Source organism: Gallus gallus, chromosome 3 (genome assembly GCF_016699485.2).
Source record: "Gallus gallus isolate bGalGal1 chromosome 3, bGalGal1.mat.broiler.GRCg7b, whole genome shotgun sequence".
NCBI classification, from domain to species: domain Eukaryota; kingdom Metazoa; phylum Chordata; class Aves; order Galliformes; family Phasianidae; genus Gallus; species Gallus gallus.
Genome location: NC_052534.1, coordinates 52,163,210 through 52,187,384, shown reverse-complemented (window position 1 = coordinate 52,187,384; position 24,175 = coordinate 52,163,210). Strand labels below are relative to the sequence as shown.

General features: G+C 43.6%; 1 protein-coding gene across 2 annotated transcripts in view; it reads left to right on the top strand.

The window, feature by feature from the left end:
- PEX3 (peroxisomal biogenesis factor 3) overlaps nt 1-24,175 on the top strand; it is a 57,026-nt gene that overhangs the window by 1,992 nt on the left and 30,859 nt on the right. Inside the window, exons 2-4 of one of the 2 annotated variants that reach the window (XM_046939745.1) lie at nt 66-262; nt 12,241-12,362; nt 16,845-16,964. The gene's annotated coding sequence lies outside the window, so the exon portion shown is untranslated. Of the gene's footprint in view, nt 1-65; nt 263-12,240; nt 12,363-13,298; nt 14,439-16,844; nt 16,965-24,175 lie in introns of those variants that run through there. The other variant, XM_046939746.1, reaches the window with a different exon arrangement.

Below are 24,175 nucleotides of genomic sequence, written 5' to 3'. Positions count from 1 at the left end.
CAAAGCACAAATCTTTTTGTCTTGTTACACGTTCTTATGATTTTTTCTTTAATATTATTCCACAGGGATTGTTTGTTTCCTTCATTGAATTCAATTGTTCGTTCTGATGGAAAGGTATCAGATAAAAAATAAGACAATCAAAAACGCCACGCAGCTATACACATTCTGCAGGAGCACACTCTGAATGTCGCTGCTGTATTTAATGCTCAGCTGGATGGCTGAGAGCTCAAAATGGCTGTCGAGATAAGATTTCTCATTCTCAGTAAGTACTACACCTGCTTAGGCAGAGTTTTTCTTTTAATACCACATTGTTTTAGGTAATATTAGAAATGTACTAACAATATAAAGAGCAAAAACATCAGAGACTAAACTGGTGTAGCCAAATCCATAGATGAGTGTCCAAGAAAAAGAAGACTCCCATTCAGAGGTACTGCATAGGGACACTTAAAATTGTCTTCCCTCTTATCTGTGAATTAATGAATATTGGGCACCTCTGAAAAATAGTGTGCCAAGCTCAGGTATCAGTTATGGGCTTAATCCCACGAGGTTGGCAGTATTAGACAAAGGCAACAGATGTGACACAAAATGTGATAGGTTTCATTTGGCTCAAGGAAATTTATGGTATTTGAAGAAGTTCCAAACTCAATTTGTCTTCTCAGGTCTCAGAAAGTTCTCCACCTCCTGTAAGCTTTGAATCATAGTATTTAAAGTCAAAAAAATTTTAGAGCACCAAATCCAACCTATGATGTATGAACCACGATATAAATAACTTAGGGGCCTGTCTACCCGGAGAGCTCTTCTAGACTCTGTTCATTCCCTTTAGAATTACACAATCTATCGTGCTTAAGAAAGGTGATGGATGAATGATGACTGAAGTAGAAGTCACTTGTAAGCATGCCAAATTTCAACCATCTTGGCTGAAATTGTCCCTGAAAGGTATTTCTCTTGGGGGCACTTTTTTTTTTGTAATAAGAAAAAACTTTTGTCAGAACAAGTCATCTATTTCCAAGTGTAAGTATATGGAAAAGACGTATTTTTTCTATGTCTAGAAAACTTTTCTCTATTTTTTGCTGTGGAACTGAGTCTTTGGAAGAAGGATTGCATTTATGTTAGTAACACTTTCTACTTTATGGGGAAAATCTATTTTGTACAAATTTTAGGAAAAAAAGAAAAACATCCCTGCAGTTCCCTGTAATACAAAAGTAATTCTCTAAAGTGTTTATCAACTTTGGAAGTGGTCCGTCTACTGGCTGAATGGGATTTGCCATGCAGTTGCTGATCTGTTGACTTTCTCCAAGCTATGCAGAGTTTGACTTCCAAGATGTGTACCAGAATGGGGACCGTGACCTTGGTTTCTGTGTATTGTCAATACACCCCCAAAGCTAATGCAAGTAAAGCAGAATTCAAGGAAAGGAAACAAAGCTTTGAGGAAAACTTGAGCAATGAGAGTAGGTTGCAGATAAATAAGCTAAATGGAAAGATTTCTAGCCATTCCCTTGAGAACTGCTGTAAAATTAAATTATTAATATTTGTTAAGTATGTCCTGGCTGAAATGAAAAACCACATACAACATTCTGTGAAGGAATCATTAGTTTTGTTGTCAAAGAAAGATACAGCATGCAGTAAATAAGGCAGGCTGCCACACCTTGAACCACAAGGAAAATAACAGAATATGATTTCATCATTCACCAAACACCATCTATCATGTGTTATGAATGAGGCAGAGGAAAAAATATTGTGTGATCATCTAATTAAAGGCAATATCATAATTCATACTCACAAGGAGCCAAATTAAGGTTGAACAGACTGCCTTAATTTTGACATTACCTCACTCTGACTTTGCAATCTGAATAATATTCTCTTGCCTTAGTATAAAACATGAAAAAATTGATGTTTTTAAAGCTGGTTAGAATGACTAACCATTGAGTTGCCATAAATTTCAATGTAACTATATGCCCTGTTTGGCTTTACAGAGCACATCCTCACTTTCTGTATGCATTTGGATACCCCAAAATGAATACACACAGCTCTCATACCATTCTGTTACAAAGAAATTGCCATCATTTGTTAATTATTGCCACAATTTCAGAACTAAATTTAGTTTGTGATTTATTTGGCTTGTATGTGATAAAACCATATTTTGCTTTCTTTCTGTAGCAACAGGTACATTATTTTAAAGGGAACTGACAGACACTTTCCCCAGTATTATGTATTTTGTTTCTCTGCCCATGTGAGCAGTACGGGCTACATTGCCACTAGTGCACATCATATCCTCTCAGACACCGTGAGTAGACTGAAAAATGGCTAGCTTTCCCAGTAGGCTCCCAAATGATGGTTTGTCATGACAGTGTACAAGGCATATTTAGTTGTTTGTTTTGAATTTGCTATTCAAAAACTATTTCTCGACAACAATTTCTTCTTCACCTTTTATTTTTTATTTAGTTTGGCCAGCCAAGAGGGCTCTTATGTGCACTTGGTTAGCCTTTGAAGGCTCTGATACTATTGGGTTGAACACTGAAAGCTTTTATAACCTAAAACTTGAGTTAAAATGTAGTCCTGAAGAGACCGTCAGCCTGAGGTTGACATTACTGAGGTAGGTGTGGTGCTCCTGCCTTGGGAATAAAGGAGCAAGCAGCAGGAGATGTGTAGGTGGTTGCCTCTGAATGCAGCCTTGGAGGAGTTATGTTACTAATCCTGTCTTCTAATGCTCCTGTCTTTAATGGGAGCAGGGGCAAATGGTGGTGACAGATATTTTCCATCAGCAGCAACCAAAGAAAGCTCCTAATCAAATTGTAATGCATACTAGTAGAACAGGTCATATACACCGGGGTATCCCAGCTGCTCTGCACCGCTCCTATGGTTCAAAAGCATCACATGCTGCTTTAGCCAGCTGCTTAAACTGGGGTCACAGGTGTTGCAGTGAAACCTGGGAGTTTTTATTATAAATGTGGGCCATTTTATTTGGCTCAAGATGTTCATAGGCACTGTAAAAGTGCAAATGTCTTCAGTATATCTGACCATAGTATCAAAGCTGGGTTGCACATACAGCTTTGGCTGTTTCAGAAATCCCAGGAAATAGAAGCGTTTGCAGGCTTGATGGGTTAATTTCAGCAGAGGCAATGATGATGTCTTTTTTTTTTTTTTTTTTTTTGAGGCAAGAGGAGCAAAGGGGGAATGAAATTAGCCTGGAAAGTAAACAGATTCGACTGTCGACATCTGTTTAGAAAAGTACTTAAGCACATGCTGAATTCAAAGCATACGCACAGGTGCTTCTCAATGCAAAGGCTCTGCTGAATGAGGGTGCCAGAGCACTTGCAGGTGGGACGCTCTCTTTAGTGCTTCCAGTGACGTAATTAAATGAAAAAGCTTTTTGTGCTTAGAATGAAAATAGGTCTTTTGATCACAGTTAGTCCTTTTGTATTATTAAATAACTCTAAGAACAGAGCTGTCCACTTTACAGACCATAAACAACAAATAGATTTAACGTATATTCTCAAAAATAAGCAATTTTATTTTTATCTAAAATGCTCTCTGTATTGTCCGAGTAACAGATGGAAATAAATGGATTTTAATGTAACCCAGAAGAGCAAGTTGTAGTCTTGCTCCCTTAAGTGCCCTTTTTTGTTCAGACCGCAGCTGTAAAAGGGTTTGAACCTCCACACCATAAATGCCAGTATGGAAATTTGAAAGATAGATAGGCTACAGACTTCTTGGCCCACCGGAGGAGCTTTTTGCTGTTCCTTAGAGCTGTGTAAAAAGAGAGAGAAGTAAAACAGCGTCTTTTTCTCATTATCTGTGTTATAGCTGATCACGATGTCCAAGTTCAGCATTTCATACATAGCTCATGTATTAAAAAGTAAATATCTACGGTTAGGCTGGAGAAGTATTTCTGCAGTGTGCATTCTAAATATAGAGACCACTACAGCACAGTCAGTACTAGGACATCATATCTCTTTTTCTAATATGCAAACCGTCTCCACGGTATGTATATTGGATATATAAAAGTTCAACACAGATCTGTGTACATATCTATATATACATACATGTTAATATAGACACACATGATCTGCAGTTGAAACAAATAATGACAGATGTTAAATGACAGTCACTTGCTTACCATGAAAAGAAATCGGGAGCTATGAAAGGTAGAATTCTTGTTATGGGCGGTAGTTCCATCCTGTCTCCAAACTTGCAGCTCTTGGTGCTTCTACTTTTCCCCTCAGTGTAAGGCTGCTGAGCATGATCTTCAGCTACAGTTCCCTGCACTGCACTATGGACACATACAGATAGATAACATCTACAGACTGTGCACTGCTTAAGAAATTTTTGCTTCTGCATTTCTGCATGTTTAATTTAATTTTGCAGGCAGAGCAGTGCCTGGCTAGCTTTCTACGTATAATTGTCCTCATTTATTTGCTATGTAAAATAAAATAATTTGTTCTTATTTAATAATGGTTCCCAATTTGGCTTCTAAGTTTACACCTGACAGATGTAATAGGATAAAAGATGGGAAGGTCATCTGTCTTCTGCTGCTGGTATTAAGCTGCAAACCATTTTCTCTAGAAGTGGCTTAACCAAATGGAAGTATGGAGCAGAAGAAGGCAATTAAGTGCAAAATACTTAAGCAGCAAAAATTATGATAATGGAGGACATCTACTGCATGTATACAGTATGGCAGAGTCACCATTGGGCAGGTTATAAAGAAGGAATTTGTGGAATGATAATTTCTTAGAAGAAGCAACTGTGGAGTACACAGAAGAAGACCTGAAAAGCACAGGGACTCATTCAAGATACAATCTCAGGTGAACATTGAGCAATACTGAGCACAGTGTAAGGACGTTCACCCTCCCTGGGGTGGGAAGGTACCTGAGCTTTGTATAGCGATCCTAAATATTGGAGAGGAATGTTGTGGAGGACAGGAACGAACAAATGAACGAATGAACAAAAGAGAAAGAAAGAAAGAAAAGAAACACAAAACAATAAAAGAGCTGTAAAATCCTTAGATTTGTAGTGCATGTGGACTACACTTGCAACACATGTGAGCCTCAGGAGTGGCAGCATGGAGTGTGCATGGAACAGCTCTGCAAGGGAATTCAACATGTGCAGACCAGCAGGGTTCCTGTCCCACAGGATGGGAGTGCTCAGGACATTCTCCCCCAAAGGCACTGGGTTTGGTCATTCCTTCACACCCATCTGAAGGTGACTTGCCTCCAGCAGAGCCGTCATACAAAGGAACTCTCTTGGCACAGACAGTGGAACCTTCTCCCATGCAACAGGAACATCTTGCAGTGAACCCTCATGAGGCAGCTCTGGGAAAGCTGTGCAAGAGGGAATGAGAGAAGATAAGCAGGTTAGAAAAAAATCACCTGACTTAAGTGTGGCCCACAGCTGGGTGCTTCTGCATTCAGAAGGATGCACTCAGTCAAATTGGGTTTCACTCTCCCTCTACTGGGACCACAGTTACAGACGGTTTTGAAAGTCAAAGGAGCTGCTGGGACCAACCCGCATGCCAAAGTGGGGCTACAGACATCCTGAGGAGGAAAGGACAGCATATAAAATCCCAGGTCTGAGGAATAAATACTTAGGCAAATGGCAGTACATTGTGATACTTTTAATGGCAGAACCACTGGTGGGATATGTGTAATTAGAGGCATACCTATGTAGTGGTATGATTAGAGATTTATAGAATCATCTAGGTTGGAAAAGACCTTCAAGCTCACGAAGTCCAACTATCAACTTGATCTGCCTATGATAGCCCAGCTATTTCTAGTGTTACAGAGATTTTGGAGGGAGCTACACTTCTAAACTGGAGGTAAATTTAGAAAGAGGTCCACTGGATGGCCTATGATACGACTGAAGCAAGAATCCTTGTATAGTCAAGTGCCTGGTTCCCACTGCTGTTCAGTCTGCAAAAGTGGCTGTGTTGCACAGTGTTGCAGCAGCCTGTTTGTAGTGGGCCACATTTTAGCCATGCAGCAAGTCTTTTCCTTCAGCTGGAGCTCCACGTAGCCCAAGCCATAGCTGGACCTTGGCTGGAACACACAGAATGTGCTGCTGTGCTTGTGAACACAGGCCCCATAGGATGACATATATATTGGCATGTGCCATAGCTACGGTTGGTGTGTGTGACTGCAGATTTCACGCTAACTCTGTACAAAACAAAAACAACAAAAGAAGAAGAAAAAAGATGTCAGGCTTTGTTTAATAGAACACTAATTACGCGGGTGCTGGAAGATTTCTAATTCCTTTCAGCGTTGTTACTCAGGATTTAGAGTCTGCTGGATACATTTAATTTTTAAAACCCTCTACATTTTGCAGTTGACACATTTGCATAGCGTAGGACTACTTTCAGGAACATATATCTGCAGATCTGGGGCATGAGCTGTTCTCATAATTTCAGTGGGATGGAGAGAAAACAGTTCAAAGGAGGAGGATGGGGGAAGGGAAGCATTTCCATATATTTTTTTTAAGGAATCATAAAGAAACACAGGCAAGAATGTCAATCATATTTCTGTCTTTAATATTGTCAGGAATACAAAAGTTCACAGAGCACATGTGTGAGAGGGTGCTGCGCTGCCTTGACTACATGATCTGCATGATACATGTCAGAAGATGGGAATGTTGCTATGGCAATTGTTCCCGTTCCTGAATACTAAGTTGGCGAATAAGCCAGTCCACAATAAAGCAAGCTCACTTATGAGCTTATCTGCTTGGAGATATTAAATATTTTCAGTTTTTCTTGAAGAGATGCATAATTTTCTGCCCTGGCTTCTTAAAGCTGGGTGCTCCTCACCTCTCTCCTCTCCCCTCCACACAGTGTTTCTGTGATCTGGAAACTGAAGAGGGAGACTTAACAGAATTTTGTGTTGAGGACTGCTGGGGTTTTCCCACAGTTTATGCAGTGTCCTTCAATTTCCAGCTTGATCAGAAAGCAACAAATAGATGGGTCTTTTTGCTACATGCTATATTTCCAAAAGCCATTTTGCTGCTTCATAAAATGCTGTATCAGATTCAATCCAGATCATACTAGCATCTTCCCGTTTACACTGTCCCATGGCAGGACAGCGAGAGAGAGACCTGTAGCTGTTACTTCCCCTACCAGCAATTTACTGTGCCACACAGAGATCCCATTCCTTCCCCACTGTACTGCTGAGCCTCTCCGCCTTTGCTCAGTAGGTACTGTGAAAGGAAAGCAATGCCTTGACCCTACAAATGGCACTTTTGATTTCCATTTGAAATAATGTTCTCTTTTACTTTCCTGTTTGCATATATACATACTTATATATAAAATCACTCAAACACCTGCCTAAAAAGAGAATCTACCATAAGAGCATGAGGACTTCTTTGATGCTTCATTGTCCAGCCATTGAATAACAAAGCCAACAGAAAATAATCATCTGTCATTGGAAGAAACACGACCAAAACAGCAACGTAAGAGAAATTTCCTGTCAAGTAAGAGAAATTTCCTGTCAAGTTTAATATATATATGCACAAATTCCAATAAGGCCTATCACACTGCCTCAGACGAGTCATGGATTTGTGTGGGCCCAGAGGTATCCACAAATACAGGACATCTTTGGTTACTGCAGGAGCAGGTGCTTTACAAGAAGACTGACTTCCTGACTTCCTGACATTCATTCATTCTCTGTAGAAACACATTCTAAGTGGAAGAATTTCAAAGCTAAGGCTTAACTCTGAAATGCTTAGTCAGACCATCCAGCGGTTTCTGATACCCACCTGACTCAGAGGCGGAGCTTATCTTCAGACCACAGCCACCAGAAAAGATGTCAGAAGTTTCCACAGTGCAGGGCACAAAGAGGTGAAAAACATGTACTTGTTTAGCGGAGTGAGGGCACAGCGCTTTACCACGATACAGGCCCAGGAATTTTAAACTATGCGCTTTCTTTCTTTTCTACATGAGCTCATTTTGTTTCTCCAGTTTTAAAGGCCAAATCTGAGAAGCCACTCCTGCTTCAGGTACTTACCACATTTCAGAGCAAGGAGACTAGGAAAAACAGCAGACAAAGATAATTTATTTACAGTGTTCTGCACCAGCTAGAAAGGATGATGAGCTGCTGCTGAAAATTTGCTGACAATTTTAGTATACGGTGCAGCTCACTGCTGAATGGAGACCAGTACACACCGCTTTCTGATAAGCACCACCACCACACTCTGGGCAGGTTGCCCAGAGCAGGTGTGAAATTTGTGTCCAGAAGGACTGAAGAGCTTAGATCTTTCTGTGCAAAGAGGGGCTTTACCTCGTCCTGCCAAAAGCTGTCTGTGATTGAGAAGCATTAGCTGGGATATGACCACTGACAGTTGGATGAGATGATCTCAGTGGTCTTTTCCAACCTTAATGATTCTATGACAGCTTCCTTGGCTGCACTGTTTGGAGGCTGCTTGCCCCTCAGGTGACAGCAGCACTATCCCTTGGCTTTCTCCACCAATGACGAGATTCACTTGCTCGTCCTGGGAAGAGCTCCTCGGCATTCACGCCCATGAAAAACCACAAGAGCTGGAGTAACACGAGATTTATTCAGGAAGAGGGTGTGAATCCAGTTAGAACAAAACAAACAGTCTGCACGACACATTTCTTTCTCACCTCTGCAGAAGCTCATCTGGCTAATCCCTCTGTGTTGTAACAGGAGAATAATCAATACCTTACAACTCCACAGCGAGTATCTGAGGACGCAGGCAGCAAATAGCAGCCCTCTGGGCCTCCAGCCCATCCAGCACTGTGAGCAAGCAACTGCCGCTGGTGTGCTGTCCAGCTTTTTGCTGTGGTCTCTACATGCAGGCAGTGACTTCAGGCCACATCTCATTTTCTTATTCCCAAATAAGCATTCTGCTTAGCTTTGCCACCGTGATGTGAGTTTCCTAAATAAGAAGATGTTCTGGGAAAGTGATCTTCCTGCATGCTCTTGAAAAAAGATAGATAGTCACTTCTTTCAGAAAGCTTGGCATTCGCACAGGCTGCACTGACATCCTGTGGCTTGATTTCCCAGTCTGAAGTGAAGGTGAGCACACAGGGACGGCTTCACCCCCACTTCCTATTCCCTCTCCCCGTTGTCCCAGTTGAAGAATGGAGCAGTACCTTGGGATCTAATCTCACCATGTCTGCCATCATGCCAATGTTGTCGGCCGGGGCAGCAAGCCAACATCCACCCCCCGCTTTGTGGTGTCCCTTGAATTATAGCCCACAGCAGCAGGGCTGGGAGAGAGTGAGCTGTAGTGACCCATTGCTGGATGGAATGCTGCTGGGATGCCCTTATCTGAGCGTCCTTATGGAAAAACTCATTAACACCCTTACCCCCACCTCTGCCCTTGGGGAGCCCAGGTGGAGCCTGCTAAGTCATTCCACGGGGTGCCCCAGGCCCACTATGAGCTGCACCCCAGCCCCTGGTCAGACACTGTGTGAGAGCACCCAGCCCCAACAGACTTAATGTTTCTTTCCCCTGGGGAACAGCATTAACCTGTAACTTTTTAGGCATCACTCGATCAGCTGAGTAACAGCTATTAGCTTTGGACTCTAGGCATTTTTATGAGATATTGGTTCCAGGGCTTGTGGTTTGGCATCAAAAGCATATTATTCACACACAAAACAACTGCATTAAAATAACATTAGGGATCTGGCTGAAACTGACAAAACCTAGGAAACTCAGAATTAAGGCTGAAAGTATGTCCTTAACTCACCCACAGCATGCCTGTTAGAGCAGTTCATATTGCATATGAAATCCCCTGGCGCTGGCCCCTGCCCCAACAGAGCTGTGCTCAGCACAAGACTTTGGGGAGGAAACCAGGGCTGTGTCTCACTCTAGGTGAGTCATGGCCACTGCCACCTTCATGCTCTGGGGCCAGTCATCGACACCATCACCTTCACACCTCAGGCCAGCCAGAGCACTGCTCTGCCTTGTCTGGAGGGAGATGCCCAGTCCCACCCCAGCAGGTGACAGCCGTTATATGGCACACCAGGCCAGGGCTATAAGAAAGAAGGGAACAGACTCTTTATCAGGGTCTGCTGTGACAGTACCAGGGGGAAAGGTTTCAAACGAAAAGAGGGGAGATTTAGACTGGCTATAAGGAAGAAGTTTCTTTTATAACAAGGGTGTTGAGACACTGACATAGGTTGCCTGGAGAGATGGTGGATGCCCCGTCCCTGGAGTCATTCAAGGTCAGGCTGGAGGGGCTCTGAGCAACATGATCTAACTGTGGGTATCCTTGTTCATTGCAGGGGAATTGGACTGGATGACCTTTAAAGGTCCCTTCCAATTTAGACAATTCTATGCTCAGGATCTGTGTGTCTGAAGCTATAGAGCTGTGTTTCCAACCCTTTCAGCAGCACCACGGCACTCAGAAGGGAGCTGCTGAAAAAACAGCACGGGCTGAGGAGGGCTTTGCCCAGCATGCAGCCAGGGGTTGGACATGAACCTCCAGCCCACATGGCAGTGTGCCCCCATCTGCTGTTGATTTGCTCTGATTGATCAGAGTAGCACAGCAAGGATGAAACATACCCCGGGTAGGGACTGCTAGGTGACACCAGGACACTCTGGGCTGCAAAGGTGGGCTGGAGTGATACAAGAGCAGTGAGGAGGAGATGCCTTTCTGAAGCTTGTCAGGGGAAAATCCTTGGCCCAGAAAACACCTTCTAATGTTCCCTTTGTGGAAGGGACTGCAGCCAAGACCTGGTGTGCGGGCACAGGTTGCTGCCTCGGAAGCTAAGGGGAAGAGGGGAACTCAACATCACCATATGCAGCTGTGCTGAAGAGCCTGCAGTTGGAGTCCACCACCACTATGAGGACCTCCCAGAATTCAGGTCATGGCATCTAGTGGCTGAAAAGTGGAGGGGGGGTCCACAACAGAGTCACATGGGGTGAGTCAAAAGCGGCAACTCTGGGACATTCCCAATGAAAATACCTGCTGTGCCACTCTCAAAGCCCAGCCTTTGGTCACTGGACATAAACATCAAAACTCTTTACTGGATGCTGGCTTTCCAGAAAGTGTATCTGAGCTTAGGAAATGGTGATCTCTGTTGCAGCCCTGTTCTCTGCAATAAGGAAAGCAGCAGCCAAAGGGGTATCAGAGGTCACCTACTCCCAGAAGAGCTCCCTGCAGGTGCCCAGTACCCCTAGGAACAATTGCCAAGCCCTTGGAGACAGGACCAGCCCTTCTCTCTCTAAGGCATTTTTTTTCACCCTGTGGCCAAGTATTCAGACTGCAGCTAAATCAATTCCTCTAAAAGCCCGCTTGAAATGAGTTTCACTGCTGCTGCTCTGCCTATTCCTTTTATTTATGAGCTCTGCCATCTTATAGGAAACAACCCAAGATGTTCATGCATGAAGCATCTCTAAGGGATAAATCATATATATATATATATATTTAAAGTAACAAAAAGAAAAGCATTCAAATTCCAAGGTTGCCATGTAAAAAGTGGTGCACCTTAGCCATATTGGGTGTGATTTTTTTCCTCAGTGAGGTGAGAAAGACATTTGCTATTCACATCTTGGAAGCCAAACAAATAGCATAATTGTTTCCTTTCTCTGCAATGGCAAGTGCATCTCAACTTAGCTCTGCGCTTTATACTTGTATCCCATAAACCAACACATTGCCTTCCAAAATGGCATTTGCAACAGAGCACAAACACTGCGCTATACCTGGCACCAAGTCTTGGGGTCACAACCAAGACCTTGTGGTAATAAGGCGGACGCTCCGTCCCAGAAACTCTGTAACTAGGTTTACCATAGGATAATTCCAGTTTAATGTGTATGAAGCCTTTTAATGAAAAACAAACGTTTCTCTTACTGTGGAGTCACTTTCAAGTGTAATTTAGGACTCCAACAGCAGGTTTCCTTGGTCTTCTTTTAAAGCTGCTGAGTGTCTCTGTGTCTCAGGGGGTACAGCTTGGTGCTCTCCGCTTCAGAAAGACAGGGCTTATATGAGCGGGAACTCCTCAAAGTAGGGTATGTGCCCACAATACACAAGTTATGACTGTATGTGAATAAACACTAATCCTCTGCTGCACTTCCTAAACCAAAGCCTAAAAGTAGAAAATAAAGAGAAAAGTCTGCTCCATGTTAGGCCCAGATCCTATCCATGTTGCATGGGTCATGAGCAAGGACAACACTGCTTCTTGTTGCTTTGTTGTACTGCACGCATGCTACCACAGAAGTGAGAGCAGCTGCTATCGTATTTCTCCATATCATTTCATTTCACTTTCTGAGCAAAATATCTTGAATTCCAAAGAGTCATTGTGCAGGGACAGCTGGCACCTCGTGGGACATTGTCAACGTGACACGGCACAGAGCAAACCCCCGAGCCTTCCACTTCCAGCAGCTACAAGGCACTATGCATCGCCTCCTCTACACGTGAGTATACACTCGTCCTTTGGATTTCATGGGACAGATGTCCAAAGCTGAACCGGTGAGTGTCTGCAGAATGCTAAATACATGTACAAAAACACACAGCATGCTTACAGAACATGATGGAAAACAGGCCTGGGTGGTTTTTCAGGGGCCACCTGAAAAGGTTGGCTACCTCACCTGTGCAATCTCCACAAATAAATAAGTTTTCATTAGAAAACAAAAAGAGGTTGAAACTTTCAGGTACGTGCACGCTACTAAGCTCACCATGCCACTTTAAAAATGCAGTTTAAGTGGCAGGTAATTGTTTCCATATTAAAGAAAGCTTGAGAATGACTGACAAGATCTGCTTTTGCAGCTCTTATTTCTGCCAATCAAGTTACTGAGGACAAAAGTAAACAGTGCGTATTTAGAAAATGTATTTTTAAAGCTGGGCTTTGGCTGAACAGTAACTTCACAAGAAAGTGAAGTCTCCACAACTAGCTGTGACTAAAATACAGAAAACAAAAGTATTAAAAATATGTAATAAAGAAACAAAGCTATGCAACCAAAAGGCATTTTCACCAAACAGACACCTGCACCCTCTTCCAGGCTCGGCATCATAGATGAACGCTTGGATCCAAGAGCTGATTAACTCTTTCCTCCCACCCTAGCTACCTCCCACTCATCTGCTCCTCCATAGTCCCTTCCTTATCTGCTTTTGCTGCCAGGTGGTCTGGCATTCACTTATCATGGCCTCAGAGAACTCTGCAGTACAGGGGATTGGAAAAACAAACTTATTTCTCTTCCTGAGCCAGGTAGGTAGGTCCCCAGGTGCTTGTCCTCATTACAGAGATTGCTCTGGGAGCTGGATCCAGCTGGCAAAGGTTTCTCATTAGGATGGCAAGGCTGCAGATGTGAAGCTGGAGGGAAAGTACTTAGCTGCTGAGTAGAGGTGGCCTTGGGGCTGGGGTTAGGGAGGTGAGGGAAGAGCTTAAGTGTAGAGCTCTGTTAGTTGTGGAAGTGGTATGCATTTTTAGTGCATTCAGCTTTGCTTGGGTTTGGATTTTCCTTCACTTCCTCTGCAGTAAAGACATTATAATCTTGCAAGTGTTAATTTTTGACTAGTTCTAGCATAGACTTAGGACAGGAAGAAGCCTGTTTAGGGCTGTTGGAGTTTGGATCTTGTGCAATATGTGGGAGTTGTGCTCCAGCTATTTTTCTGTTAGGTATATGAGGAAAGACAGAGGGAGTGGAAAGAGCTCAGGCTTTGCTTATTTTTTATGCTGCAAACAGTGTAGCCCTGTAGAGGAAAAAGGATTTGAAGTGTTGACCTGGCATGTTAAAGTCATGGGTAGCACTTGACAGCATTTTCTCTCTTAGAAGTTCCTCAGACATATGGGAAGGTGGTCAAGAGCAGGAGCTGCTGCTACTGCCCTCTTGACTGGAAATAGTAGATGCCAGTAGAATCAAAAACAGGAGTAACAAATAATATGTAGGACAATTGCAGGAGCTCTCAGAGTCCTGGTGTTTCAGGCCTGCAGAAGCTCAGCCTTGTGTACCAAGCTGTGGGGCTGCCTGAGGAGCTTTCACAAACAGCACTTTATGTAGCTTATTGCAAGCTGTGCAGCACTCACACAACCACACAGTATTTACTGGTTGGAATTGTTGGGCCAGCTGGACCACAGTGCACACAGCCATGTGTCTTCCCAGAAGTCAGCAAGATGTGTTTGCGCATCCCAGCAAGCTCTGCTTGTGAGTAGTTCAGTGGCCTCTTTCTCCTTTGACTCTGTATATGGAAGGAGATGTGTTATGTGTAACCGAGCCAAGAATGGCCCAACTCTGCTCTCTGTACATTTCCAAGCACCAATAAGTCTAATAGTTGTGCTTATTCTGTGATAAATGACGATAAGCACTGGCTGAGGAAGCTGTTGTCTGTGGAGACAGCATCCGTGTGTCCACTGACCCCTGTTGTCTCTTACTCTGTGCTGATGGCACGTGCCAAACCCCACGTTGTCTCAGTGCCAGCTGACCACAGGATCCATCCAGCCGACTGCTTTGCGGTGATGAATTGCTGTATTTGCTGCTGGCTGCATATGGCAGGTCAGTATCTCTGCCTGGGGTGAGTCTGCATTGCAGTTATTGCTTTCTGAAGAATGTACCTGGGAGGAGGGGATTGAAAATTAAAAATAAAAATAAAATAAAAAAAGGACGCCCACACAGGTGAAATAATAATAGGGAAAAAAAAAAAAGAGAAAAGCCTTTTAGTCCTCAGCCCGATGGCGTGGTTCAGCTGAGGGCGCAGGAAAGCTGGGCAAACACAGATGAGCTGCCAGGCTTCAACGTTACCCCACCTCACCCATCCCTATTTCCTTCCACTGCAGGGAGTTTAAGATCTCCATGAAGGAAAATGATTATCATTGAGTCACACCAATAGCTGCGACGCTGGCTGCCTGCCCCCACCAGCCTGCTGCACCACTTGTGTGCTAATGTTTGGATTCTAGTGGTGGGAAATGAATGTCAGCCTGTACTCTCTTCATGCACCATTGAGCTGTGCTTATGGTCGCTCTTGGCAGCACCAAATCATCAAACAGATAAAACCATCAGTCTTTTTATTTCCAAACATTAACCTAACTGCTAATAAAGCACAGCTCATGTCATCCTTATGGACTCTGCAGAGCTGAGTCACACGACAAACGGGATCCGAATGCTGGAAAATGGCTCGTGCTTCTTCCTCGTGCTGTGTCCGGGCCTGCTGTGCAAGCGGGGCCTGTCTGGAGGAGTTCTGCCTTGGGCCTGCGTGCCAGAGCTGTGTGGGGAAGCTGGTGGAGCTGGGCTCTGTCCACCTAGCACAGCGTGGGGCTGTGACCTGTGTGCTTTGGGGTGCGCACAGTAGGCCGCTCAGCCCCAGCTCAGGTGCGGAAGGCTTTCCAGGCCCCAAGGTAGAGGAAATGGAGCAATCCTCCCTCTCTGTGGACTTTGCCTCCAGTGGCTCGAACATATTTTTCCCCAAACATCTCCCAGCAAAACTGGAGGGGTTTTGTAAATTCATTATGTCACAGAGGAATCTGTTTAATCAGCTGCCTTTTCCCCAGAGGCGCTTTGCGCTTAATGAGACGCTTGATGGAAGGAATCAAAATTGGTTTATACGAATTTAGCCTGAGAGCCTCCAGCCAATGTATTACTGAGTGCACTGTAATTTAGAGGGGTAAACGGAGAGGCTGAGCAGTTATCACCCCATTTGCTTGAGGTCAGTGGTGGGGTGAAAGGTAAAACCTAGAGCTCTGCATTGCGCCATCCCTTTCCTAGGTGTCATCATGATAAATAGCACAGTCTCTGTGCCACCAGGAGCCCTCTCCCTGCTGCTGGTGTGACCTGCTGGGCTCTCTTCCTGACCAGTGCAGTTTGCAGTCATGCAGCGAGGCACATCCTTGCTTAGCTTAAGTCTGAGGATGTCTCACTAATTCAGATGGTATCCATATGAGGCATACAGCATGTATGTGGAAAGGGGATCAGGAACCTAGTGAGCTAGATAGTGGGACGCAGAGCTGCAATGTGGAATAGTTCCAACTTTAGGTCCAAAATCCATTATTAAAATCTTCCCCTGTGAAATTAATGTACAAAGAGCAATCTTTTGTTTCCTTTGCACATCCACCTTCTTCAGCTGCCTGTGCTAATCACCTTGTGACCTGCCTTCCTGTGGTGGGCCAGCTCTGTGGCTACCAGGCCTTCATCATTTAGCCCTCTTCTTTTCTTTTTAATTTATCTTGAGAAAGACAAGTCTGAGTTATCAACAGAAGTGGAATTTCACACAGACAAATCTGTTTAGTTACCTTTCTGAGCATCCATGATGCATCCTTTCTCTGTGTCATTCTATTTAAAGCTAGTGGTTTATTACTCACCTGAGAATAGTTTATAATTTTGTGTAATTGCTTGTTTCTTGGATGTAGGTATGTAGATTTTGATGCAGTTAAGATATGGTTGGTTTGTGTGAAACGCTTAATATATGTAGCTTAGAATTAAAAGCATTTTTTTTCTCACAAAGATGATGTTTGATGAACAAAACGTAGATGTACATTCATCACATCACATTTATTTTACTTTCAACTGTCACAGTTGATGATCTAGGTAAAGTATCCATTTAAGGTTTTTTAATATAAATACAAGTTTGTGAGAATGCCTCTTACCATCAGTCTTTAACATGTTGCCTAGAGATTACTTATGGGCTACTGGTATCTTTCCCACCTTTTTTCTTGTTTTAGTTAAAGTTTAAAATGACTGCAGACAGAAGCACAATTTAGCATGGAATTGATTTTACATCATCTGGTTCCACTTGATATGATATTAAGGTATTTAGAGAATTGCATCGTCATCTTTTGCTGTGAAGTTGCATTACGTTCTGCAGCCCTGGCTCACTTAATAATGCTTCAGTAACACATGCTTAATTGCTCAGCAAATGACACCGCATGTGAAGAAACAGTACCTAGAACATGATTTATATCTCTTCAGGCAAAGACGCTGAGAACTGGATCATCTGCCTTCATTATTCTTATGGGAGCACAGAAGGATCTGAAAACTGTGGTCAAGCCAGACGCTAAGCCCACTCGGATAATACACCTTTTATTGAAGGTATGTTTGCTCTATCAGTCAAGCTCAAGCCTGAACCTCTTCTTAAAACTAAACACATGCACAGTGTATTAACATATGCATCTTGTGGAGAAGAGGTTCCTTTTAGCTCTGAAGTAATGTATTCTGGGCAGGCTAGGTGCTGGTGTGATTACCAGAGCCCAGTGGGTTTGCTGTATGCTCGCTACAGGGAGCAGGTGTATGCAGCCAGGTAAAAGCAGTATGTGATTTCAGTGGGGTACAGTAGGGTTTGTAGGGGAAGAGGGAAGGAGGGGCTGGATAGAGAGAAAAAGTGTTTTTATAGATGAGGTTTCCCACTATGAGTCTACCAAGTGTGGAGAACCTTGTCAACACAAGCATTGGTTCACAGGTGTCTAGAAAGTGGTTAGAACTGATGCAGAGCAGAGTGTACTAGACATATTTTTTTAATAGCTGGGTCTTCCACAGCACAAAGACCGCCTCCAGTCCAAGCTCAGACTTTGGCATACCATACTTCGAGTCTCTCCAAATGCAGAATGAATTAAAGATAGGCTACTGCAAAGATCAGAAGAGTATTAAGGTTGTGTGGCTCTTTAAAATTACTTCTTGTGTCTTGCTTTCTGCTTTGAAAGACAAAGAGTAGAGATAGTCTGTTAAGGCCTGCTGTAGAGGGTAGAATGAATTCAGTCCCTTTGTTCTCCCTCCAGAAGAGCTGAAATGCAGTAAACTGACCTCCAGCATCTTCCCTGATCACATCTGTCATTTTTAAAATTAATTTAGATCACGTTATTTTTTTTCCCTGTAACTCCACTGCATCCATTCATCTTGCCTTTTCCTCATAGTAATTAATAAAAAAGAAAAAAAAAACAGCCCAACGCATGGTTTTTACAGAAGAAAACTAGGAGAGAGATGTATTGGAAATAGGACTGTAAGCAAAGTAGTATGCCCCACACATTTCACAGGATCAAGGCTTTAATAATGTTGTAGTGTTTCGCATACGTGGTACATTGATTTGCCATATCTTTGGGGTTTATTTAATTTTTTTTCTTCCTGGGCCATTTTTTCCTATTTCTCACCTTTTTCTATGGTTGGAAGAAAATAAGCATATCCTGTAGGCCAGACTGAAATATCCTGAAATTGCATGAAATGCTATCCCTAGAAGGCACTCCTTGGAAAGTGCTAAGACAGTGGTAGCCTAGTTCAACCAAGTGTCTAAGGTGTCTCACATGGTACAGTCAAACTGTCCGTAAGACGAGTCCAAGTTCATTCACAAGTTCAAACTTTGTGTGCTATCTACGCAGCTTTTGTGTCCAGCATGGCTGCAGGCTATGCTCTGAAAGATGTCTGAAGAGAAATGTCCAAGGTCTCTCCTAGGTGGTGTGGATGAGTCATGCATGAGCAGACTACAGTCCGTGCCACTAGCATGTTCAGTAAGCCCTGCATTTCATTTGTAGGGTGTGGCTGGCCCAAAGCAGCGTACCTTCATGACACACAGAAGAGCTAAAAGTTGATAGCACAGAAGGGAGCCTGGCGTAGCAGATCCCAGAACTTGCAGTGCTCTTCACCTCCCAGTGCTTTTGAACACTTAAAAAGGCTTAAAAACCTTTCCAGGTTCCTTGCCTTTGAGTGGAATAGTCTGAGAATCCATAATGCTGCTGATTTTGTTGATTCATCTGCTTAGGTTCTAAATGTCACAGTTCTAAATTATCCAGCTGTATGGTAATGAGGAAGCAGTATCGTGAGGGTCTCTTGCTTAATGTGATTCAAGTGCACAACTCCTTTGTACTTACATTTCTACGGGAAGCAAAAGTAGAGAATCTTTTGCTTCCAAAATGGTGGAAAAGCAGAGAAATTAAGAGCCATGAGGAAATGTCTGGGAACTTCTGTCAGTGCAGCTCAGGAAGGAAAGCACGGGGTGTTGCGCTATTTTTGTGTACGGTCATCTGTTGTACGAGCTACAAACCCTGCGGACTTTAATGATGTCTCCTTTGAATTCTGAAATCCTGTAACTAATCTGAGTCGTTTGCACAGCTGAACAGACTCAAGGTCTCTTAAGTAAATTGGAAATACCTATAATTCTGCAGGAAATTAGAGACAGTTGGGTAGTCCCATAGCAGAGGAAGAAATAAAAAAGGAGCTATAAAATCTCTGGTCTCTGGGAAAGCTCTGGGTGAAGATGACTTTGTAATAGAATTTTCAAAACCCCTTCAGCCTTACTTGGCTCCTGTCACATGGAAAAATGTTCAAAAGGCCAAAGAGAAAGGGTTCCATTTCAGCATTAATTGCAGCGTTGGGTTTTCTTAACCCTCTTTCCTAGGAAATAACTCATTGATGCACCATTTGCAATAATTAAATTACAGGGCAATTCTTTTGACTAATGTGACTCAGAAGACAGGTTAAAATAGCATCTAGAAAAATTCTAAACAGCATACCTTATGGACAAGAATTTAGCATATGTCTTGAGGTTCACATTAATCAGAAAGCTGCTCAGAGTCTATGGCCTGTTATTATAATTTGCTATTTTTAAAATTCTCTGAAGTAATCAGAAAATCAACCAGCTCAACAGCCCTAAAGAGAGCTGCTTCCCACCCACCAGCAGCGGCTGACTTCACTGTTGACATAAAAACCATGAAGATCTCAGTCTAGTATTCTGCCATGTAATTGTATCCTTAATTTTGGCCTTGTTGAAAGTCTGCTGGAAAACTGAGCTCGTGTGTCCTCATTAGAAGCAATTCATATGTAAATCATGGAAGATTTTTTTTTTAAACTTGAAGAAAGAAAACATCCCTGACTCAAACATTCTGCAGGCTCTTGCTCCTCTTGTGGTTCCCGCGTGGCTGTGACTCTTGGCAAATCTGATGCAGCGTGAGGGTTGCTGGCCACACTTTTGGCTGCTCTTGCCTTTGCTGGAGAAAGCATCTGTCAAGAGACATTACCTTTTGCTGACCTTGGCTCAGTCACTGCAAAGACATCAGATGAACTATGCTATCTTCTATGCTCGTATGCCTGGCATATACCCATGGAAGGTGCTTCTCTCTCTTGAGTCAATAGTAGCCATCTGGTATCAGCTTTTCTGCATATAAGAAGGCTCATTTTTTGCTCTTTTACATGCAAAAATAAGCTGAAGTGGCAGCTTAGCAGTAGTGGAATGACATCCTAGTGTTAAAATAGGGAATCTTTGAAAACGCATTAAATAAGCAACAGTTGGATGAGCTCTCTGGGCAATAAAATTGATAAAGAAGCATATGAGGTAACAGCCAAGTGCTTGTGTGAGAGTACGACTTTGATAAAATGCAGGCACCTGTTTCTTCTGAACATCTCTGGATCTGGAAATGGGAGTTATTGATAGCACTGAAGGCGTTGACAGTAATTCAAAGGTGTAAAGGAATGTCAAGTGCTGATTGTGATTTCTGTGCTTTTCTGTTGGGTGAGCTCAGTCCACTCACACTCTTAACTGATCCTGAATAGCAACGTGCCTGAGGTATTTGTCTCTCGGAAAGGTGAGGGTGAATCTCTGTTACTCAAAAATGACTTTCAAACTATTGCTGAAGGTGTTCAGCAGGAAAAGAGATTTGCCATTGGTGTCGTCTTACTGTAGACATATAAAAATGCGGAAGAGTGGAAGCAGGTTGCAGAGCATGAAATTCAGACTGATTAAAAATTGTTTCTCAAAACCCTCTGGTTTTTGTTGAATAAATAAACGTACATGGAAAAGTGGAAAAAAAAAAATGCCCAAGGTAATATGTGAGGCAGGTAATTGTTTATTGTTCATGAATTGTCCGGTTCATTGCAACAAGAAATTATAGCTGCTTGAAATCCAGCCCTGTGCCCAGAAAATGTGTAAAAGCACAGCTGGCCCCGTCTGGACTGGAAATCTTTAAGACTAATGGCAAAGACTTTATTTTGAGAGAGTATTTAGCTTCAAAAATGAATAGGGGCTGCATGTTCCAAATGTCACCTGTCAATTTAACAAATGGCAACTATATACATATCTTAATGCCAGATTGCCGTTTCATTAGGCTCATTGTGGCTTATCTATAGCAACTGGCATTCTAGCAGCAGCAGCAGAAATACGGGAGGATAGAGGCTCCTGATCACTGCCGTTCCTCAGCGACACGCTGCATACTGCTTTTGGAATACAGGAAGAGAGAGAAAGGGCACAAAATAGAAAAATGCCCAGCAAGATGGGGAGGAAGGCATGTTCTTCAGTGCAGCTGTGCTGCACTTGGTCTAACACCCCATAAAGATGGGTGAGAGGTAACGGCCTTGCGTTGTGCCAGGGGAGGGTCAGGCAGGATATTAGGAAAAAAGCTCTTCACAGAAAGAGTTGTGAGTCATTGGCACAGGCTGCTCAGGGAGGTGTGGAGTCACCATCCCTGGAGATGTTCTAAAAACGTGTGGATGTGGCTCTGAGGGATGTGGTCAGTGGGCATGGTGGGGATGGGCTGATGGTTGGACTAGGTGATTTTAGCGGTCTTTTCCAACCTTAATGATTCTGTGATATACTTAACCCAGCTTCAGCCCATTGCAAGTCTATTCCCAAACTGCCCTCTGCTGTGCAGAACAACAGCTCCATGAGAACTGTGCAAACCCATAGTTAAAAACCCCCATGCTGCAGCTGCCCACGCCAAAGCTGCCAGATCTTCTCAGTGGTGGAAATGCCACTGAAGTGTCCTACAGTGTAAGTAATCAAGGCTTTGTTGCAACCATTGCAGAAAGCTTTCAGCCCACCCTGTTGTCAGTGGCAGCTCAGACATCCTGACGAAGCTCCTTGACAGGATAAACAGATTTAAATATTAAAAAGTGCACTTGCCAGGTACCATTCTGAGTGATTCATTCAGACTGCTGCTGCCAGTATAAGTGCTGCACAGCATGTCTGGAAATATGCTGCAGGGAGGATGAGAAAATGGATTTCTTAGAAGAACACTTATTTGCTATCTGCAGGGTCAAGGTTAGCAGTGACAGGCTGGTCACTGTGCAAGTGGAGGGTTTCCTAGCTGAGTAACTGAGCTTAGGGGTGAGGCCAGTGCTGGGAAGGCAGCTAGGTAATTTTGTTTCCAGGCTAAACCTACTTTGTTTGCTTGTACAGCAGTATTCATGGGAGTTTGCTCGGGGATTTGTACATGGAGAACACAAATGACTGTTCCCCTGTTGCACGGCACTCCAGCAGGAAGCTGCTTCTCACCGGGAGTCCCCCTGTTCCAAACAGTGCTCGCAGCCATAGCAACACAGCTGCAGTGGAGACACTCCATCCCCTGACAGGTCTGCATGCTGCGGCCAGGCCAATCTGATCCCCTGCAACATGCACCCATAGGGTTTGCAGGGAAATGGTATACCATAGAATCACAGAATGGCTCGGGTTGGAAGGATCATCCGGTTCCAACCCTCCTGCCATGGGGGTTGTAGATACATACAGGTTTATACATCCACGTTCTTATTTTCATTTCACTTTCTTTCATTGGGTGTGTGAAAAAAGCTGGTAAGCCATTGAAGTCAGTGTCCTTGCAGCCGGTTGCTTCAACGCACGCCTGTTTTTTTCCAGCTGTATCGTGTGGCTTGATAAAAGGTATTGCCTCGCCCTGCAAATCTTGTTTCCCTCGCCAGTATGGCTGCACTGATAACGGCACAAATTACTGCAGCTTTATTGGCTACATCTCAGACTTCAAAAGCAGAAAGTCAGAATCAAAGTCATGTCGGTATTTATTGCGCTGCTTCCTTTTATGCAGAGAAAGCTCTGACGATTTCAGAAGTGCCCCGACAAACCTTCCGCCGTATGTAAGTGTGAAATCCTGACACCAAAAAAATCAGTGACTGAATAATCCTTCCCATCAGCACCGGGATCTGAATCATTTCATCATCTCAGAAATGGCCCCAGCACCTTCAGCAGCCCACACAGGCACCACACGAGCTGAGGTCGGCAGAGGGTAAGCACAGCTCAGGTCATGGTGCTGCTCCTCGGCCAGAAAGCGCTGCGGAGCCCGCGCTGCTGCCCTGGTTCCCCAGCTGAACCGACAGGGAAGGGCAGAGTTAATTACACCGTGCCACGCACTGAGGTCTACAGAGCCCCTCATTTGATGTTATCCTCCTATTTTAATCGCTTAGATTTCTAGAAAACAAAGTAAGGCACCATGTAAAACATCACTATGGAAACATCACAGGCTCACTCGCGCTTGACTGCCAAGCGACTACCTAACTGAAGTTTTACATCCTCTTGGATCGCTGCTGGCCATCTGCTCTCCTTCAAACTTCTCCGAGTTCTTTATATCCCTGAAAAGTTCATTTTTAGAAAGGAGAGAGGAGGAGAAAGAAAGGGGAGAATCCAGCCTTCTTGGCCGACACAGAGCTATTGTGAAAAAGGGAGATAAAACTCACTCTGGGGCAGCCCCTTAAAAAGACAAAGCTCCGTGCTTTGTGAAGTCATTCCGTAGAAAACACCCCACTTGGAGATGCGCTTCCGCGATAAGGGTATCTATTGGCAGCCAGGAGGCAAAACAAATAAACAGCCGCTTCCAGTACTCTGGCACTGATCGTCTTCCTCTCTCTTTCTCTCATTTAGTGTCAAATGTATTTGCTCCTAAAACGTAGCAGTTGCTGCCTACACTGGAGTTGCTGGCTGCAGGCTCCCCGCTCTTTCTCCAAACAAAACACAGGAACGGATTTCCTGCCAAGCACTGGAGAAGTTTGAAGGCTTCGGCTCTTAAACACACATACCGTCTTTTTATCGGTGCCCTGAGCCCTCCAAAGGTAATTACGGGCCACGGCGCATTAACGCGCAGGACCTACAGACATTTCAAAACGCTTCACGGAGAAAAACTCCATAAAAGCACATATTGAGAAATAAATTAATTAAATTAAACTGTCACGTAAAGATATCACTTAATTTTAGAGAGTGGAAGGCGCTCTCAATGGGAACGGAATGGATCAGCGAGCATTTCAAAACCCAAAGCTATAATTTAAAATCAGCCTCTCTTCTAGCGTGCGGCTCACAAGACATATTTATTATAGCCTTGCATTGTCAATTGTAATTGGCTTAGCAGAGACAAAGCCGCGTTGCTTTGCTTCCTCGCCCTCCTAGCTGGGTCAATATTATTTGATGTCAGACTATTGACAAGCAAACCAAACGCTGAAATAAAATGGTGCACATCTTGGATGAACTGGCAAAAAAATGCAGTCCAAGGTAAACACGATGCTGAAGCCTACGTAAGTTATTTATCATGTAGCGAGGGAAAAATTGT